Genomic DNA, 21,123 nt, shown 5'->3' on the forward strand with positions numbered 1-21,123 from the left:
TAATGCGAGCAGCGATATTAGAATATCAAATACGAGTAGCAGTATGTCTAAAAAAAGAAAAGCAAAAACGTATTGTTAGGTACTATGCCACTTGATAGGTAATTTACATTTATAATCTCTCGATCCGGTAAAAAAGTAACGAGTGCCGCTCCTAATTATCGATACGTTGTATCGTTACTAAAAAAAAAAAAAGAAAAAAACCGTTACTACACATTCATCAACTGTACGATTGTTTATGAAAGTTAATATATATGTACGGCTTACATGGAAACCACCAACTTTGCACAATATCGACTGCGCTGAATCGTGTTTTCACGATTGCACAGACTGGAAAGTATCTAAAAAGGCCGAGAAGCTATCGAAAGGAAAAAAAAAGCAAGAGAGAAACGGGTCAGTAACGTGTTACCACGCGACGCGAAGCGTGAATTAAACCTCTGCACTCGTCCAAGGCCATTTTTACATAATAGTTCGCGGCATCGCTGCGAAACGTCACGAACGTCAGTGGCAAAAAGTGCAAACGCGTTTGCATAACCGGCGGCCTTCGCGGAGGCATTGTTTCGCGAACGGGCACGAACGAGCAAAAAAATCTCGTATAAATAAGGAAATCCTCGGACTCGATTCCGCAACGATCGAACTCGAGCCAATTAACGAAATTATCGAGACAACTCGCATTCCGCGCGTAACATACCAAAGCGACGAATCCAAACGATCGTACAGACAGATTTTACGTTGGCTTTTCGATCGAGGTATCTGGAACGTTCTCAAGGCGGCCGATGATCAGCATTGTTGGCAGCTTGAAAATTATGGTCACGGTTCCTTGGTTCCGCGTCGAGAGAGTGCTCGATGACGAGCGTCGAGAAGGTCGACTCGGCGAAACCATTATTTCATACACGCGTTCGTCATCCACGTGATGAAATAACCACTTAAATCGCATCGATTCCTAATCGCCGCGAACTTGGAATCGCGAAAGTTTTCTTTCCAAGTAAATGGAACACGAGATCGCGATTATACGTTGCATCTCGTGAGGCTAAAATCGAGTAGAAATTTGCAATTTTTACGTATGGTGGTCGAAAAATCCAGTCTACGTTTCTCTCATAAATGTAAAATCAACATAGTTGAATATTTCTTACGCGTAAATTGAACTCGAGATAACAAAAAATAAACGAATGGAATGAAAATGAGATAAAGTTTATCTATTCTATTCTCTATACTTCTAATCGGACAGTGTGTCGAGTTTCTATTTTACACTCGATAACTCGCAAACGTATAAGAGCTGAAAGCTTCGACACGGTAATCATGCTGAAATACTCTTTCTTTTTTGTTAAGCCATCTCTTTAAAATTCCTTTTCATATACGGGGAGTAGATTCGCGGATTATTTGTCTGTCGTAAAAGAGCATGGCAGTTGGAGAAAGGTAGCGAGACCCTGACCTAAGCGGTACGTTCGCGTAGACGCGAACAAACTTTCCAGCTCTTGGAGAAAAAGAAGACGAAGGCAATGGCGACCGAAACAAAAGCGAGGAGAAAGCTTTCGCGTGAAATTAAGGCAAAAGGGATTGGTAAATTATTCAGAGACACCCTCTAGTTTGCAGCGAATGGAAGGTGAGAGAAACGATGCGTAAAACCATCCTCGAATTCTTAAGCCTCCTTTCCTTTCTCCCTTCCTTCCTTCCTTCCTTCCTTCCTTCCTTCCGTCCTCGCTTCCTTGCTGTTTCGCCATCCGCGTTTCTTCTCCACGGTAGGCTGTTTTTTCTTCGCGTGTCTCTCAGGAATCGAGCATAAATATGTAAATACGAGAGCGCAAAACGCCTGTTGGCGGAACGGGTCCACCGTGCTCCTCGTGCAACGCGAGATAATAAATTATGATAATTTTTGGATATTAATTCGCGCAGGATACGGTCGAAACGAAAAGAAGAAAAGAGTGCGGGAACAAAGATGGTCGTGATAAAAGGTTCGGTTAATTTAGCCGCCTTTGTCATGCAGATTCTCCGGAAGAATGGCCAACAGTAGGAAACTGATCGTGCGAGAACTACGCCAGGAGACCAGCTTCCACTTCCGCTATCCCCGATGACCTTTGCACTGCTACGAATATTCGCAAAGGATTTTAAAGGTAAAGAAATATCCAAGTTTCGCACGCAGAACCGGCTGCTCGATATTTCAGCTGCTCGGAAGTCATTCATCGATTTTATCGATCGATCGATTACAGAGTAACGAAAGAGGTGCTGAATATTGCAATCCTTTACGCGTCTCTTTGAGATTTATGTCGACATATGTAAGTTTCTCGTGACCCTCACGGAAATAACTAATTTTCTTTCTTCCAGACGTTCGATGCTAATCGCTAGGATGTTTATGGATTTATAATAAAGTTTGAGGAGCAAAATTAAAAAAAGTCAAATGGCATATACGTAGAAGATTAGAATAGCCAAAGCGGTGTAGTACTCTGCAACTTTTGCTGCGTGATACAACAGCGTAAACCGGGAGCCATCCTAAGCGGAAAGGCGAGGTCTACGATACAACAAATGGAATAAAATACAATTCTTTCGAGGATGAAACAAAAATTTCTACGTAGACTCCGTCTCTTCAGTTCTGTCTATCAAAATACGCAATTGCGAATCCACAGTCTAGCGATCGCCTGGCTACTCGAACAATAAAATTCCGTTTATCTTCCGCACCATCTATACGTTAAACGAGGAGCCATCGCGTCGATCTCTTTCCTTCGATCGATCATCTATCGGCGCTTCGAACGACTACGAAAAGCACGCAACAAAGCGGTACGTGAGCGGACGCGCAAAACCGGGAGATCGCGAGTCCTCGAAGAATTCGAGGAAAAGGAGTTCCGCTCGCGGAGAAACGGTAAGAAAAGGAGCCAGACGAATGCAGAGGAGTACGTATCCGCGACGACGTCGCGGCGATCATTCGCAATGAGTGTAGTCGGCGCCGCAGCCTTTGTTTTCCCTGATGACTATGTATACTGTATACGATTGGCTAACAGTAAAACGACGAGTGACTACGATGGCGGAGACTCGTCTTCCGATCGGAAATGCCTAAAACGACTAACGTCGCGAATCGAAATGACGATAACGGTAAATCCCACGGTGACCAACCTGTTCTCGCCTGTACGTTTTTCACGGAAAAACGAATATCTTTCGGTCTGGCGATACGCTCGCGAATCGATGGGAACCAGCAGCTATAAATAGACAATCACGACGAGTGAATCGCGATGAACGATGACTCGCCAACATATTGCCAATTTGCCGGTGACCGTCGATGCTCCCTCGCGCGTTCGTCGATTTTAAGCGAATCGATTTCTCCCAAAATTCCACGCTCTGCTATTCGCTCCATATCCCACTGTCAAGGGTATGAACGAAAGTTTCCTACAATCTAAAATATCCTTTTTTTTTTTTTCTTGTGTTTAAGAAAAATTAACGCTAGGCTGACGATATAGTTTTTCGTTAACGCGATCGGCATTGCGGGTGTTTCAACCCCCGTTTTCGTTTCCTTGGGCTTCATAAAGAAAATCTGAAAAAGCTCCGAGATACTTGTTGCAGCCCCCAATCTACCATACAAGTGCTACTTTGACCGAACGTTTAAACTTTCTTGCGATACAAATGAGAACTTGACTCGATGTTACGAAACAATGGCAATTTGTTCGAAGGTACGCGGTTTCGTATTAAGCAAATATGAAAAGAAGTTATCGTAGGGTTTTCATATACTATTACCGATATCACCGATGAGATAATTTAGAGCTAAGGAACTTCTAGATACGCAAATACGTATCTTTTTAAATACAAGTAGGTTACAAACTAGAACTTGGAAAGATCTACGTGGTGGCGCGTGCATTCTGCGCACTTCCTTTTCTACAAATTGCCCGCAAGCGCATAAAAATCCGCGGTCTAACGGTTACTATGAATCGCACGACGATACGTTTAATCGTAATCCAAACGACGTACAAATCGACCAAGACGCAATTTGTAATTTGACGACGATCCATAATCATACGGAGCAAAAATTTGGTAGTTGTTCCTCGTAAAAATTCTTCTCGCACGCCCATCTACAAACCGGTTACCTAATCGAATTAAGACGTTCCGCGGAACAAGAAACGCGGCAAAAAGTAATTACTATCCTCGTGAACTTACCAACGCGTGTCCTCCATGCAGCGCAATCGACGACTGGAAAAAAAAAGTTCACGGCGCACTGGCAGACGATCGACAAGGCACAAGGTGCACCCGGCCGTGTCGTTCGTCCGCGCTTTACAAACGAGAAGTCGTATCGCGTAGGCCGACATCTCGATTAACGACGTATCGTCGCGAGCGATCGTGCGTGCACGCCGCGCCGTTGTATCTTGTCACCGTTCGCATGCAGGTAAGTCGCAGAGGGTCGCAGCTGACCCGGCCTGGCCGGCCTTAATCGTTATCGGTTGCTCGCAACCGGTAATTACAGGTGGCACCGGCCGAAACCACCTGTTACTAACGACAAGTTATAACCGGTGCTGTGTGTACATGTACGTACGTCTATCCTCAGTGTACTAATTGTAAGTGTGCCGTGACTTATGCATGCTGACTTATGACTGATGCGCGTTCAGGCGACCAATTCGCGTTGACCTCGCTCGATGACTATGGAGGAAAAATAATTGCTTTCTTGGCAAAATGTTTCAAGTAAATTGTAAGCGAAAGAACCGCTTTGTCTCGTGTGTTTACCGAATCATCGTGAACCAATTATTATACTTCGTTAAGCTCTGTGTACGTTATAAATAGATCGAGTATACGCAGCTCTCTTGAAAAATAACCAACGATACGATAACTTAAACGACGATTACGACGATAAAATAATCGTTCATTGTGGTCAAAGCGTCCTTTCCCAACGATATAAAACCGATGATTTTTCAGGGCAACCGATAGACAGCGAAGCAAGGAAGACACGTTGTCGAAGCGCACGGAGAAAAGTAGAGCAAACTCGTGCGTCTCGCGTGGACCGCCAATCGATCTCTACGGATTCTTCTTACTCGCAACTTTGACTTTACTATTCGTAAGCGAGCATCGTTCAAGAGTGGCACAGTAAATAACGAATGGCAAGTTTTCCGCGATTAATGCACGGCACACGCGCGCTATTCAAAGTAAGACATCGCGTCGTGCTACGAGAAGCATACGCAACGATGCGATTTGTGGGCGTTAACTCGACCTCCGATTAACTTCTAACGCTACGGACGAAATACGCACCTTGTTACGCGCGACCTCCGATTTGCAAAATTGACGAGAAGAATTGGACGAGCACCGTCCAAGCTCAATTATCGCGAATCACGAGCAGAGAAAGGATTTGATCGATCTATAAGGAGGAAAATACATTTTGATCTAGCTAATTGCTCGTTACAGTCTCCCGAAACAGCTCTTTTATCTTTCCGATTCGTTCGAAACGACGCTCAAAGTGCGTCCCGATAATCGAGGAACGTATCGGATCGTCCGAAAAGTTTCTTTCGTTTCATAAGGAAATAATGGATGCACGATATTTTTCGTTTTACATTATTTTATCGAATTACGTACGATCCACTTTGTTCTATCAAGATAAAGATCACAACGTTCGATAGATTGGGTTTCACTTTTGTACAAAGACGCGTCTGTAAAAGAAAGACACTTTTCGGGCAACCTGATATCCGATGAAAGCCACGCCACGACGTCAGAAATAACGGAAAATGCTTCAAAGAACAATACGAGTGTAACTACGTAAAAGTACGAAACGTCGAAAGAGTTCGCGACTATGAAGAAGTCGCGACAGGTTTATAACGTAAACACCAAGTGACAGATCCGCGGTGCACTTTTAAAAATTCTCCCGCGTTGCTACAGTTTTTCACCAACGCGGCAACACGCTGGTTGCAAAGAAATCGATCGATGGTTGTTCGGCTGCAAAGACAAGCGCGTCGTCGCTATGCGAAATCGTTAATCGCGCGCATTTCCGCGCTGCGAACAGAGAAGTAAGCGGACAGACTCGTTGGTAATTATCCAGAACGTTTCAAGCTCGACCGCTCGATTTTGTAATGGAGTCCGGAGTCGAGCCGCGGCTGTCACGACACGCGAAACACGCCAAGCTGGGGCGTTGCCGACAATGCCGCCTGTGTATTAATTAAGTAACTGCGGTGACATCGTTGCAACTAATTGCCATTCTCGGTGGCCTCGCTCGCCGAGAATCTAGGATTTCCGACCGCTCCCGCGGTATCGAAGCGCGTCTCTCGATAGCATCGGGTTATACCGGAAGCAAGAACACGTATTTTCTTTCGTTGAAACTCCCCAGCTGAACAATCACGATGCTAACTGGGTCGTCTCTTAACTCTTAGACGCGAGTTAATTTTGGCATCGTGCCTTCTATGAAATTACATTTGTTGAAACTCCATTGTTTGACATAGTCCGAGAGATGCCAAGACACCAGCAAAGAAAAAGATCGCTGGATTCGACGCTAGGAATGTTAAAAACGGAATCGTGCGATGGTACGGATGAAAAAAAACAATTTTTAAATTCCTTCGAGGAATCGACGCGCGATTTACCATACGAGCGGTGATTAAAAAAGTAACGTTTAACGAGCAATGACATTTACCAATCGTTATTCGTATTATTGTTTATATTGTTAGTTATTCGTTGTAATTCTTTGCGATTTCTCGTACGCTATTCTGCGGTTCTTCGATTCAATCCAGCGTTTTACCTGGACGTTCGAATAAGACGAAAGATCGATACAATTTTGGTAAAGCGAAAATTACACAATTACCGCAGGAGGATTTCATCGACGCGGATCTAATACAGTTACGTTGTATCTCACAGTCCATTTTGGAACGACGTATCGTCTTTTGTTCCGCTTTGGCGATTGCTTTACGAACGCAGGGCAAAATAATCATGGAGCGTTGCACAGTTCGAGAGAATCGTTAAAACGTCGATCGAAGTAATTCGTCGATGACGGCGATCTTACGCAAGCAACGTCGACGATATCGTCTCGCCTACCTAGATCGCCTGATTTAACTACACCACGCTTCCTCTTACGGGATTTTCTTCGAAGCAAAGCGTACGTCGATAAACCGAACACGACTTGAAAGATGGAATTCGATTAAATTTCGCGCGAAAATCATAATTTCAGAAATTATATTCAACGTATAATTTCCAAATACCTATCGGATAGATAAACGACTTGTTTCGTCCGGTTTGAAAGTTATCGACGATGAAATTCAAGCGAAACGCGCCTCGATCGACCTATATTTCGCGTACTGCACGCCGTTGTCCCTTAAATATCATTGTTTTGACACAGCTTTCTCCGCCTACCTCGCTCGATTCCCGGGCTAAATAGGTACGCGACGTCGAGCAGACGAATTAGTTTCTAATTGGGTCGCGTTAAACAGGCCGCGTCGCGTACACGGGGTATTGTTCGAGTTCGATCGGCCCGCGCCAAGCCAGTGCCCTCGTTCGTTCTCCCTTTTTTCCGTGGATCGCTCGCAGCCCGACATAAATCACCTTTCTTTCATCTTTCGCATCATTAGTCTCGCTGACGTGGCGCTTATGTGCACGCTCCCACAAAGCCACCCCTGGTACGTGCTCGCGTGCCCTCGTCAACGTTACCGCGAGGGATGTGTCCCAAAAGCGAGCCACGATTCTTCTCCTAGCCGCCTTTGCCTCCAAGCGTCACGCGTTTCCGCTCAAAGACGCGTCGACGCGCCAAACGTTGCATCGTTTCAGCGACTCGAGAAACCTTAAGTCGCGCGATACCGAAGAAAGTGGAAAACGATTGCTGGAATTCGCGCTATATGCGAGTTCGATGCAAGCCGATTGGTTATCGTTATCGATCGCGACGTGGCTATCGCGCGAAACTTTCGTTAAACGCTCTTTGCTTCGCTTATCGTTAAGATCGCTGTGATCGAAATAATCGAGCGACGCGATTCTCGCGAGACGCGTACGACTGATTGCACGTAACGAACCGCCCTGAGCGAACGCAACGACTTTCACGGAGCAGCATCTTTTTATCGTGAAACGACTTTTTAAAATCTGAGCCTCCGGCAGAAGATTACGCGATGTAGATGTCGGCGGAAATTGAGATCCATCCGCTTAAACTCCTCTAATTTCTCCGACTCTTCCCGATTTTATATTCAAAGTACGCGGTTACGTGGAAACGTAAAGATATTTCAAAAGTGAGTATACACCCGCGGGCCACGAAATTTACTCGGAAACTTTTACACGCGAAACTTTTAAACTTTTAAACTGAAAATCGATCGAAAAGATGTAAAGGACGTAAGAGTAAAAATTAATAGTAAAAGGTACAGTCGTTATTGCACGAATCTCGTATCTGTAAAGGTACGCTCAACTTTTGACTTTCGCTCGTATTTCTTTCTTTCATTCACTGCTGACCCTCGTCGTAATTAACACGCTAAGTAAAATTCCAACGTTCTCGGTAAATATGAGAAGCATCGACCGACCAACGATCGATCCAGCGTTGATAAAGTCATTCTATTCAAAGAGAGATCGTAGGGCTTGGAAACGAAAGTTTCGTGGCCGGACGCAGTGGGCGTCGAGCACGGCGGTTCATTAGAGTCACGAAAAAACGCTGGCTAGTCGTTAACATTTAAAGATCACTGGAGAAAGACACGATAGGCACGTTCTTGTTGATTTTCTCATATTAGTATCTTAATACGACATACCAGCCGAAACGAATAACTTCTTAGACGCAAGGACGTAAGCTTCCTTTAGAAATAGCCGATAAGTCGTCGGAACTCTATGAAAACCAAAGGTAAAACGATTAGGACAAACGATAAACATATCATTTTCAACGCTGCGAGCGTGTTAAAGTAGAATTTCCGTAACACGATCGATCGGCAGCACGGTGAATCTTAAAACCGTAGAAGATAGAAAATGTGGCTTATCGTGTTTTCGCCCAGTGGTCTTCGTTTGTGTCGTTCGAGAGCTGCACCGATATCGTCTCCATAAATTGAAAGGCGAAAGAAAGGAAGCGACGTTGAAAACATTGTTTTTCAAATTTATCTCAAAGTTCGCTATCGTTTGTCACCTTCTTGCAATAAGTATACTCGTATAGAAGTAAGTAGCTTGTTTCTCGAAGATCGAACATTAATCTTGGCGTGTACTTGTACGATGAAAGTAAGAAATCGACTAGTGCGATCTCTGAAGGACCGATTTGTTAGTTCGAAGGTGACTTTGTTCGGCGAATCTACGCCGTCGAGTCGTCTAGATCGTTTCCCGAGGAAAGAATGCATTCTGATCGAGCGAGTAACGGGCCAACGCAACCGGAAGTAGACTGGGGAGGCGCGTTACTTGAAATTAATTCCGTTTCCGCTCGTCGCAACGGCCAATTAACGCGAATCTTTTCTCATCGAATCGTTACAGCGAATCGAGACGAGGCGGCTTCTAGCGAGAATATTCCACGACGTTCGTTACGCGTAGACGCTAATAGCGTTGTTTAGCGACCGCTCGATTTATTTATCGTAGAAAAGAAAAAAAGAGAGAGAGAAACTTTCCTGGCACGGTATACGTACGAGTTAATTCCAGGCGCGAAATAAATCGAGTCTTTAATAACTTTTTCCTCTTTACGGAATCTTGGAAAATATATAGACGGTCGATAGACCGGTACGGTAGACGATTCGTTCCTTTACGAGGCTATCCGTCGCGTATGTAAGTTTCTCAGGGATTAACCACACGCCCTTTCGAACCCTTCTTTTACGCGAGGAAACTCGTTTTCCTAATGGAATCGCAAACTGGTATCACTAAGCTGGACGTTGACTCCACTTCCATTTCGGATGCTTCGAATATAACGCACGTTCGTACGTAGCTACGCTGGCTTCTCGCCGAGGTAAAGTCACTAACCTTTCGATTTTTGTACAGGTATCTCGGTGCGACACGATAAAATCTAATTGGAATTATCCGTTATACGAAATCGAACAGACAGTCGAACCTGTACAAATTATCCTTCTTGCAATTTCGTCTCGGTGTATTATTCTTGGCTCAAGTTTTGCATAATAAATTATTGCGTTACCGTTATTCGTACTAAAACTATGAGACAGAAACGAGCCAGTTTTCTATCGATATCGCGACGACTAGCACATATGTAATTTATGACTCATCGTATTATTCTTGCGAGTCTCGCAGATAATTTGTGCAAAACGTTAGATCGTTAGCTCGTACGAACACCGCAATTAATTAACCGTTTCCTTGATAATATAAACTGCTGATTACACGCTGTACGAGACCAAGATGCATGTATTCTATGACTCGGTGAACGTGGTTGTACGTGTATTCGTATATTGTTTACGACAGATCGGAGGGTCTCTCCGTCCGATAGGTTGTCGACCGGCTCTCGTCCACGGACAGGGTTACGCAAGAACGGAGGGAAAATGGGTTGCATCGTCGGTGAGATTCACGAGGAAAGCTCGGTGATCCGTGGAGTTGGCTCGGTCTCCCCGAAGGCAGTGAGGTGTAGTCGGATAGAAGGTTGGCTGGACGGTGGCGCAAAAGCGTGGAAAACGGGTCGGAGGGAAGAAGGAAGAAGGAAGAAGGGCACGGAGCGCAGGGGGCGAGAGATAGAGTGGCGGCGTGTGCGGAGGTGGAAAAGGGTCCTCGTGATATCTCGCTTCCGCACCCTTCCACGGACAAAGTAGCGCACGTAGCGCCTGAAGGGTACTTCTCCTCCTTTTTTCACCTCTTTTCCTCTGCCTCTACCCTCTCTCTCATCCTCTCCACCACGCCACCACCTTTCGCCTTCTCTTCCCTTCTTCGTATCACACCCCTCGCGTGCATCGTCCTTTCGTGACGATGACCTCGAGACGCTCCTCCGTATCGCCATCTAGACGGTAGATCGGTGAAAATTTCGAATCGTTCGTGATACTCTTTCGACGATGGAAGGATCCCACTCGAAGGAGCTACGTAGAACACGGAATATTTCGAATTGCGCGAAATTTTCTTTTCTACGACGAAAGACGATTCTATTCGAAGAGCTACCACAGGTACGTTCCAAAAGTAGATTCGTCGCGTACGAGCCACCGAAATTTCGATGGTCGCGAACGACTTAGCAACCCACGACAGTGTCTCGCCTTTTTCCTCCGTTCGTAGATTACGGAAAATTTCCAGTCGTTCGAAATATTCTTCCCGATGACGAAAGAATTCGATTCGGACAACTACCGTGTCTACGGGGTTGGACGAAATAATGGAAACACCTTCTGTATACGTCGTGTACGCGATACACGCGAGCGTACACAGAGGTTAAACGAGATAACGGACGATACACCACGTATAAGAGATATTTCCATTACTTCGTCCAACCCCTGTGAAATTTTGAAGGTAGATTCGTTGTCCGGAAGCCAGCGAAACTTCCATAGAAGCGAGTAGCTCGCAAAACTCTTCCGCGTGTCTAGCCCCTTTCCTCGATTCGTAGATTACGAAAGATTTCCAGCCGTTCTAGATATTCTTTTCGACGATGAAAGAATTCGACTCGAACAACCACCACGACTATGCTCGAAAGGCAAATTTCGTCGTCTGGAAGCCACGGAAACTTCCATGGAAGAGCGAGTAGCTTAGGAACTCGAGGCGGGAAGCGAATCGAACATCGCCAGCGTTCCATCCAGCCCTGCCTGTCCCTCCTTCTCGTTCCCAATCGTCTCTCGCTCTCTCTGCCCTATTTCCCTCTGTCTGAATCGTTCTCCTGCCTCTCCTCTCTGCCTCCCTTTCTCCTGCTTTCCCGGTTCCTATCCCCTTCCCCCGCGATTTCCCTCCGTGTCTCGCACACGTACGCCATCGGTACACGTACACACACGCAGCACCAGCAGCTCCTCTCTCGTCGAGAACCCCACAATACCGTGGCCGACCTGGTCGATACGTCTAGTACACCACCCCCGAGCAACGTTCGCCCTCCTCCGCCCCCTTCGTCCCGCTTCTCGTCCCGACCGCCCCCCAAACTCGTCACGCCTGTTCTCGCGTGTACCAGAGCCGCCGACTGCATCGCGAACACGCGGACACCCGTTATCCTCCTTCCTCGAGAGAGACTTACTTTCATCCGCCGCGCCCCGGCCGCGACCGCGATGGAAAACCGCGCTCGCGTTAATTGACACACATTCGCCGCGTGTTTCGGGGCGGACGAAATCGATAGCTCGTTTCAGACGCCCTTACACCCGTCGCGAAGCGCGCTTTTCCCTTCGAACGAGAGAATCGCAGGGATTTCGAGGAGAATCTCGAGAATATTTGCTGGAGGAACGGTGGAAATTTTCTGGAGAAAAATTTCGCCAATTTTCGGAGTAGTTTGGCAGCGACGCGCGTTCTCTTCCGAGTGAAATCGACCGGTTCGTTTCGGTCGTCCTCGATCTTTTTCTTCGGACGAATCGAAGGGACGCAATGGGAATTCGCTGATTCTCTCCCGATTCAACGATTTCTGGTTCGTGTAACGGTATTCACATTCAAATAGCTGGATGATTCAACCGACGGGAGTTTATTTGATCAAGCATCGAGTAGAATTTCCTTCCTGTAAATAGAATTCAGATAAAGGCAGATCTAACGTACCGAATAACGTCTATAATCGTGGTGATGTAGTCTACGTTAAATTGCTCGTAACAAAATAAAACACGACCACGTAATACGCTTCGGCTTCGCTTCGATAAAAATTTTCCAGCGTTAACGAATCTCCGGAGACCTTGAACCATCCGAGGACCTGAAAACGTCGTAATGTTTCGAGCGAAAGCCTGCATCGTCCGATGTTCCAATTTCAGCGAAAACGGCTGATCCCAGGGAAATCGCGGAGACACGAACGTACGGAGGAAAGAGCGCGAGCGCGGCGTCGTTCCAGCTTTTGGACATGGCTCGATCCGGATATAGGCCACGAGTAGACGCGAGAAGAAAGACCGGTCGCGGAACATCGTCGACGAGATTGCACAAGAGCTTACCTCGAGAGCGAGGAGGAAACAGGCTCCTCGAGAAACGCCGATAAGGCTCTTTCCTTCTTCGCTGCTCTTTCTCGCGTTTCGCCGCCGGGCTCTTCCGTCTCCCCGTAAAGAAACAGCCGGCCCCTTTCGAGACCATCCGCCGTTTACCGAAGCGAAAAATCTGACGCCAGTTTCTTTCTTCGTTTCTGCCTCCATTGTTCGCGATCGACGAGCGTCTCCGATTATTTCATACTTCTTTTCGACGAAAGAAAAGATCGACCAAGAGTCGATCGACGTTTCACCCTCGCGACAAGAAAACGGAGATCGCGTTGCGCAGTTAATAACCCAACGATACGGTGGAGTTCGTCGAGCGAACGACTTTCCGCCAGTTTGACCGCAAACAAGAAATAACAAGCTGTTCCGGCCTGAGAAGATGCACCGTGTTTCGTTTAGGTTAATTGGCCGGCTAAATCTCGTGACCGGATTTCATGAAAAAACAGCGTTTATCGCGTTCCTTAACGCGCGCAGGATAAGCAATCGCGAGAAACGGCTACCTACCGACCAGGAAATATTGCATCTTCTAGACGAAAGTACGTTTATGAGAGAGCTGTTTCGAAATATCGTTGAAATGAAACCAACGGCTTGCTTAGATTTAGTACGTTCCGTGCGATCGAAATGTTACGCCAAGCTTCGTAATTAGTTACGATCAAAGTGAAACCCTAACGATGAAAACGCGAATAACGGTATCGATAGAAAGGGGAATAACGTCGCTGTTGGAAGAGGCAATCCCAAGGCAGCCTCGTATCCTAAGGTAGGGTCAAAGTTTGCGTCGAGGGGTGGTGGCGAATAGCCGGACATTATCCTAACGTTACGCGCGAGACACGAAAGCTGGAACGAGCAGGCATTTACAGCGAGATGGTATTGGTTTGGTCGGTGCTTGGGCGTTCTCATCGGTATTCCTGCTGGATCCCGGGAATCGAAGTTTTCTCGTTTTTCAGACTCGTTTGGGAAGCGGCGACGTGTCGTCGGCAGGCTGCCGTTGCCGGGCAATATCGAGTAGGCCCAGGGAAAATAAAGTCGAGAGACCTAGTCGCGATAGGTATTACCGCGCCTGGATCCCTTGAAATATGGAAATATCGCGAGGGAGTGAGAGTCGCTTCCCTCGACCTTCGTCTACCTCTTTCGAAGTAATACGCCACCTGACCCGCCGGCAAACTTTCTTCGTCCTTTCACGATATTGGATTTGCAACGGGTAAACGTGGCGGTGCGCAGTGTCTCGACTGCAGGTGCTAGCCGGACGAAGCTATTTCTTTGTGCTTATTGAAATCGAAGGAAGATCATAGGGGAAAGAGCACGATAAGCCCATATTTGACGTGTTTGTGGCTGTGCGGGCACCGATCGTGCTTTTAATAGCGTGTTACGCCTTGTTCCGACGTTTCGTCGACATTCCAATTCGCTTCTTAGGGGCACACCTGAGCGAACCGGAATGCTGGCGAACGAAACGCCACGCGTTAAAACATCGTATTAAAGCGATATCTGCGTCAACATCTTACAAGCTGCTGTCTTATAAATTGTTAGAAACAACACGATGTTCTTTTCGATTCTTCGAATCAGCGGGATCTGTGAGGCGAATGATCTTTCTATGTTCTTCTCGCGTATCGAAAGAATCGCTTCGACAAGATTATCCACGCGTGTGTAAATTAACGCATGATTTTAGAATCCTATCGAAGATAAATGTTTCTTACCTCGAGTACGTATTATACACTCTGTACGTAGATAGAAAAATAAATCAGAAATTTCGTCCGATTACTTAGGACTTGGGTTAACGGCGAACTGTACCTCAAAATCCATAAACTCTGTTCTCTCTACTTCTCCATCCTTCCTTCTAATAAAGACACGTTCCAGAGACAGGGACCTAGTAAATTGTTTTTTTACGACTTTATTTATACAAGGGGTGGAGCGGGCCATCCTCCGAGGGTCGAAACGAACCCGCGTCGCCGCTATATTTCCGGGGAAACGAACGTGGCCGACACGAATCGAACGCTATCGAGCCGTGCGGAAGGTACGCGTCACGAAAGTTCGTGCTTTCGGAAAACGGGCAGGCCTCGTCTTTCCGCTTACGTGGCAAACTAGAAATTCCCTAGGATAGCGTGTAAAAATAGTTGGTGTCGCGGCACGGTCGGTTCGAGCGTTTCGTCGATACGAGATTTCGTCCCGAAGAACGCGTTTCGTGGAAATCGGTTTTCCAGGGCGTCCTCCCGAGTACAATTGAGACGTATTGCGGTCGTTTCGCGATGCAAATAAGGGGCGCGGCAAAAAATTCCCGCAGCTATCTTAACTGCGATCTGATCGAGCTCCCTTCGCCCGCGAAACATAGTGTAACGAAACGTAAACGCAGATCGCTATGCGAGTAAACGACCGAATAGATGCAGACGTACTCGTAACTGGACAACGCCAATGTCTACGCGATCTTTAATTTTTCGAAACAAGATAAAGGAAAGAGAAACTAAATGGAGATAAAATCGAAATGTTACCGATATAATCGCGACAGTTGTATCTCGTTGCAGAGTTAATCGCATTTCAGTATGTTTCGTACAACACGTACGACGCAGACGCAACAATTTCGAAGCGTAAAAATTTCTTTTATCCGCTAAAAGAAAAATTAAATTGCAACATAAAAATACAAATAGGTACCACGAATAACACACGCGGTAATCGCGAACATAACGAATATTTCGATAAAGAACAAAAATCGAGATTCGTCGTGCATAGCAACGAAAGATACTTTTTCTACTTTGTCGGAGAAAAATAAAAATTTATTCGTTCGACGATGGCCGATCGATACGAAAATCGAGGATACTTTTCCACACGAGACCCTCAATTTGCATATCGTTCCGATAGACGAGCTGCGAACGCGATCATGAGAAAGCAATTAACGAGAAGAAGGTCGGTCCTCCTTTAATTTTGGCTCGCGTGCGTACGGAAACGAAGCACGCCAGGAAGCGGCCGGTTTAGATAACATCTAGACGAGGAGAGGCCCCTAAGTACATCCCCTGAGTCGTTACATCCCATAAAACGTACCCCCGCGCGCAATAACCGACACCGACCCTCCTTCTTTTATTCCCCGTGATTCCGTCGGGGTTCCTACGTTCGTTCTGTGTCTACAAATCGCTGCGCCTCTCGTCGACTAACGTCGCCTTCGCGTCACCCAGCCGAAGGCGCACAGTGATCGAGAACGACTGTCATCGCATTCGTCCAAAGTGTGTTCACCGTCTGTCAACGGAAGAGAGTGATAATTTCACGTAGAAAGAACGCTCCGCGAAAATACCAGACAAATAGCAGCGTAAAATAAGCGCCCTGAACTACCAATATATAGGGAACAATTTTTAAACGGAACGAATTTTTATCGTATCTTTTATTACGAAAAGAATTGTATCATCTCGGAACAAACACAACGTAAACTTAACTTGTAACCAAACGCGCAAACGCATTTGACCGAAATGCCAGGCTGTTTCTCGGCTTCTGCAAAATGGATCCAGATGAAACGTATTCTATTTTCTGTCCTCTAAGCACGCTGAGCTATACGACGGAGAAAACCCCATTAAAATTCGTTCGATAGTTTCCGCGCGATGCGAATATTTATTTTTACTTAGTTCGTTTTGGACGAGTTTTCGGTTGTACATCTCGTTTATCTATCACGCTTTTTACATTTTCTCAGTCTTATGGCGTTATCACCTTACCGCCTCCTCTTTTACATCTATTTAACTAAACTCTAAACTCTTTTCTTATGTATCTACCTCCCCTCCTATCCACTCTGTTATATTGCACTCCGTCGTACAATCTATCTCCAAAACTATGGCAACTTTTGGACTTTTGCCTCCTTGCCGCGCTTCCTTATCGTCGTTCCTCCCCGTCTTGTATCGCCCTCCTCTTCGCCATTATTGTTTTCAATTTCATCAGTCCTTCTCCAGTCTCGTTTGGTATTTTTTCTGTTTCCTTTGGTCCTCTCGTTATTTCGCATTCTTCTATTACGTGTCTCAGGTCTGCATCCTTTTTCTCCTTCTTCTTTCCAGTATTCCCTTTGGTCTCGTTTCCACGTCTGAATCTTGTTAATATTTTTCTGTCCTTTCATTTCATCCTCCCTTCCAAGTATTTTGGTAACTCTTCTTTGGCGATTTTTCTATAATGTTTATTATATTTCGACTCCCTTTCCCCTCTCTTCTGCTTCTCTCTTTCTCCTTTCTTCTATAATTTGCTCTACCGTCATCCTTCCTTGTTCTTCTCTCGCTTCCCCTTGTGCCCCTCCATTTCTCACCTCTTCTAGTTCCTTCTTTCTCTTCTTTGCTCTTTTCCCGCGATGCGAGTACAAACGAATGAACGCAACCGGCCGGACAAAAATTCCAAAAATTGGTTTCTTCGACTTGGTAACTTACAAAGACAATTCTTCTTTCTATTCGATGCAGGGTCATCACTCGTCTCTACTGTTTTATTACACGTAGGAAATGCGCGAACCTTTTATCGCAAATATCATTTAACGTTACTTTTAACGTACCTACGAGGAACCTGTAAATCCCACAGGTATTACACAATTTATTTAGCGCTACATCGATAGAATCGTCGGTTGAAGGATCCAAGTCCTTCGACGCTTCAAAGGAAATACGTTACGTCATTTTCCACAGACGTCCGTCGAATCGACGCTCGCGTTATCGAGCTTCTACCCGAGCGATCCGCGAAATACAGCGGGAATCGATAAAATTTCCACGAATCGTTTTATCCCGCGTTGGCCTGCCTATTTTTCCGGCCGCGTGGCGTTCGGTTTTCCCTACAAAGCCGTTGCGCCGACGGGGAAAATTGAATTTTCCTTCTCTTTGACGCGACGGGGCTTCCTCTCAACGCGGCAATGACGCGCTCTACGTGATTCGCAAACACCGCTGGTTTTCGCGTTTTTCGACCAACGGGAGCGTCGCGCCTCAATTAAGGGAAACGCTGGGAAAGTAATTTACGAGAACGAGAAGGGGATCGTCGTGGAGTTTGACGCGCGTCCCGTACACCTTGACACGGGCAACGCGCATACATAAATCTTACCGGTTTCTTGCCTGCCGTTTATCGACTCGCCCAATTACGAAATTACCTGGCGATTAATTGAAAACGATTAATCAGCTCGATATATTATCGAGCACCGGTGCAACGCGTCCACTCGACCGCGCAACCGACTCGTTTTTATCGCCACGGTAACATGCAACCGTTTTTTCCGCGCAACTGAGACGCGCTCGTTCGAAACGTGACTCGCAAGGGAAGTTCGACGAGTCGAGAATTCCTTTATTTGTTTATTCGGTTAACGGGTCGGTGGCCTACGTTACGAAACAAATGGAGAGAAGCGGCGGATCGATTTAACGAGATACGGATACGAAAGTACAGGCAGAAGAACGAGTACAGCGCGTTTTAACAGTAGATCGGTTTCATAGTGGCTCGACCGCGTTTATCCATCAACCCACGGAAGAGATCAACTCGATCGGCCCCACGTTACTGGCGTAGCTGTTTATTCCGGCGATAGGGTCGATAAATCTAAGATCGCTGTTGAGAGATTCAGCATGGAAAGCGAGAAAACAAGAGCGTCTACTAACCCAGTTGTTTATAACTTTAAAAAGAAGCAAGTGTCGGCTATAGGGTAATTTTAAAGAGCGAAGGGAACGCGTTACAAAGCGTAGGAAATCAGGTTGTGACGTTTAAATGAACGAAATTCCGAGGGATTTGAAAGTTTGCGGAAACGTGGTCGAAGCGACGCCGATAATCAAATTATTTCCTGTTCCGATAAACAAATGGTTCACAGGCACGAAACATCTCGAGATTTTATTTTCTCGGCTATATTTACGCGACTCTGCCACATATGCAAACAGAGTTTCGACGCTCTACGTTCTCACGGAAAAGAATCTTTGTAAAAAGTTACATCGTTTGCCGGAATAAAAAGCAATTTCGTTATCGACGTCGGTAAAACCGCATTCCCGCGAATGTTTCGAGGTTCTCCGAATTTTCGAGTCGTTGAACTTCCTGTGTCAGTGAAATCCGTCAAAAAAAAAACATCCCCATCTAAGAGCACGCCATCGCGTCGCTTCAAATTTCACCGATACGATCTTCCCTCGAATTTGCATAACGCAAGCAGACTCGAATTCTCCCCTCGAAGAAGGACAAAGTTAATCGACTCGCGAGGAAGACGAGAACGTCGCCTTTGCCAAGCACGAGTAATCTTGATCCTTAGAAACCGACAACGACAAGGCCGAGGAATCGAACGGTGTCACAGGTGTTTTCGGAGAAACGGACACCGGATGCGTAAGAAGAAGAAGGTGCCGATACGAAACGCACAATACTTGGACGTTTCGTGAGTTACGGTATTCGATGTACGTATTCGGAGAATGATTTTCGCGAATGACAAGCGTGTCAGCGACGCCTGATCTCCATACCACGTTCCACGTAATGTTCGACGTATCGTACAACTATTAGGTTGTCCGGAAAGTTTCTTCCGTTTTACGAGGAAATAACGGACGGACACCGTCTTTTACATTATTTTGTCGAACTACGTACGATCCATTTTGTTCCGTCGAGATAAACACCGCGATATTTCACAGACTCGGTTTCGCGTTTGTACAAAGGTGCACTGCCGTGAAAGACACGTTTGCGAGAGAGAGACACTTTCCGGACAACCTAATATTTCGGACGAATCGTTCGTAGCTGTACGAACAGCGCAGACGGAAGATCGAACGTCTTCAAGGAAAACCGTCGTTCTGTGTTTCGCGCGTCGAAAGAATATACCTCGACCGACTTCATCGGACAGTCGTAAAAATTTTGCCAACGCGGTGAGAGTCAACGAACTTGCCGAAGGTAAGAAGCGGTTGAATATCGTTTTCTCGAAAGCGCGAGTAACCTTGATCGTTGAAAATCGACAGTGACAGAAGCGGAGGATGGAACGGTGTCACCTGACATCGGATACGGTAGGAGAAATGGATAAAGTGAGTTTTTACCAGCGGAATCTTCGATCCAACCTTCGATTCATCGAGTCGCGCGCGAAACGCACGTTGAAAAGGAAGAATAAGAGAGAGAGAAGGAGAAAAAGAGCCTGGCGTTTCGAGCAATCTGCCAGGCTATTTATGGAAACGACGCACCAATTAAATTACTTTATTGTGCCGGACTGGTCGAGCATATCCGCCGGAGAAATAGGCATCGCTCGTTATCGTCACCGACCGCCACCAGTTACCAGTTATGCCAGCAGCCACATACTCCAGCCTTCTCGTGACATTTCCTCCAGCTGTTCGTGCGTCGCGAGATCCTCGCCGATAGATCGTCTCGTCGACGATCGAACCGCGATAATCGCGGGACTTTTGCCAGCTGCCTCGACGAATCATCCAGAAATTATATGGAATTTCGTCGAGTCGTTTTGGAGTAACAATTTCGATACGATACGGCAGGCTATTGGTAGACGCTTCGAACGATCGTATAGTGGGCGAATACGGTTTGCGGTTGTGTGGTTTTTCGCGTGGCATGCAATTTTTTGTCTGTATGCCCGGGAACGGCGCTTCAGAAGTAAAAGGCCATCTTCTACATCGTAGCACAGTCTTGGAAACGGACGAACATTACTTACGAAGAAGGTGAAACCGGTACGATATCGGCCGATTTTCTAATATTGGCTTTTTGCGAAATTTCGCTTGCAACTAGAACCGTTGCACCGTTGGTCGTTATTTCTCTTATCGTTTGAAAAATTTCTTGTTTCTTTAGCTCGATCGTTCGTCATTTGGTTTTTCAACGACTCCTTGATCCTTTCGGTGGCGTTTGCTTTTTCGGGGCGATTAGGGTCTATTTTTGTTAAGTTTTTACTAGTAGAAACACTGATCCTCCGATATTTTTCTAAAAGGAGTTTCTAGTTTTCGTACACGCGATGTCAAACGCGAAAAGCTTAACGTATCTCAAAAATCGTTTCCTGGTTACTTTACCGTCGCGGGGAATATACAGCGAGCGAGTTATACCAATTTTAACATGTATACTTTCTACTTATCACTCAACTCGATATGTCTTTCGCTTACTCTTCCACGTAAAATCCCCACTCTCCAGTTGTATGACAAATTACCCGTACGATCAAACCGTTCATTTCGAAAGTGGTGTAAGTCCATTTGCTTTTGTCTTAAAATATTCCAGTGTTTCTATCGATCGCCGTTCATACTTGTCTTGCTCTTATCGCGTACCACCTTCTTGCAAA

General features: G+C 46.0%; 1 protein-coding gene and 1 long non-coding RNA gene across 2 annotated transcripts in view; both read right to left on the reverse strand.

The window, feature by feature from the left end:
• Positions 1-4,226, reverse strand: part of LOC132907732 (uncharacterized) — a 36,689-nt gene extending 32,463 nt beyond the window's left edge. The window contains exon 1 of the long non-coding RNA XR_009658259.1: positions 4,135-4,226. This is a non-coding gene — a long non-coding RNA (uncharacterized LOC132907732). The remainder of the gene's footprint in view (positions 1-4,134) is intronic.
• The window catches only part of LOC132908063 (dentin sialophosphoprotein), a 148,048-nt gene that overhangs the window by 80,471 nt on the left and 46,454 nt on the right, over positions 1-21,123 (reverse strand). The gene's annotated exons all lie outside the window — the stretch shown is intronic.

This window comes from Bombus pascuorum, chromosome 6 (genome assembly GCF_905332965.1).
Source record: "Bombus pascuorum chromosome 6, iyBomPasc1.1, whole genome shotgun sequence".
NCBI lineage: Eukaryota > Metazoa > Arthropoda > Insecta > Hymenoptera > Apidae > Bombus > Bombus pascuorum.